Below are 841 nucleotides of genomic sequence, written 5' to 3' on the forward strand. Positions count from 1 at the left end.
GGCCGTCTCCACGGCCCCACGGCTCTCTCCGGGGGCCGGTCGGTCTGTCCCCCAGTCCCCCGGCCTCCTGCTTTCGCACTCGTTACACGGGAAGAAACTGGGCCCGGGCAGCTGGGTCTTTAAGCTCCAAATGGTATTTGCGTCCCCAGCAAATTCACCGACTGCCTCAACCCACAGATGCTTCCCAGCAAAGCCCGGCAGCGCCCCGGGCCCCCCAGGAAGGGATTCGTCCCTAGACACGCAGCCTCCCTGGGGCCTTCGCCCGTTCCCTAACGTTCTGAAAACAGAACTTGGTTTTTTTTATTTTTTAAATATATTTTTATTGATTTCAGAGAGGAAGGGAGAGGGAGAGAGAGAGAGAAACATCAATGATGAGAGAGAATCATGGACCGGCTGCCTCCTGCACACCCCACACTGGGGATCGAGCCCGCAACCCAGGCCTGTGCCCTTGGCCGGAATTGAACCCAGGACCCTCCAGTCCGCAGGCCGACGCTCTGCACTGAGCACATCTCCCATACCTGCCCCAATTGAGGGTCAAACCACAACCTAGATATGTGCCCTGGCCTGGAATCGAACCTTGGACCCTTCAGTCTGCAGGCCGACACTCTGTTCACTGAGCAAAACCGGCTGGGGCTGAAAACAGAACTTTAAATTGGCCATGGAGCAGGCCTCGTAGCCCGCCCCCCTCCCACCCCACCCCCCCACTCACTGCAGAAGAGAAAAATCCAAGAGAGACACTCAAAGTTTGAGAAAATGAACCCGAACACCTCAGCATCCAAATTTCAATCCTGTGTTCAAAATGCCAAGGATGCCGTTGGGGGGCTGGGGGGATGGGGGGCTG

General features: G+C 57.2%; 1 protein-coding gene across 1 annotated transcript in view; it reads right to left on the bottom strand.

Annotated features, from left to right (window-relative positions):
• FGFR2 (fibroblast growth factor receptor 2) overlaps positions 1-841 on the bottom strand; it is a 118,100-nt gene that overhangs the window by 77,811 nt on the left and 39,448 nt on the right. The window lies entirely within an intron of this gene.

The sequence above is a fragment of the Myotis davidii genome, unplaced genomic scaffold (assembly GCF_000327345.1).
Source record: "Myotis davidii unplaced genomic scaffold, ASM32734v1 scaffold1055, whole genome shotgun sequence".
Lineage (NCBI taxonomy): Eukaryota > Metazoa > Chordata > Mammalia > Chiroptera > Vespertilionidae > Myotis > Myotis davidii.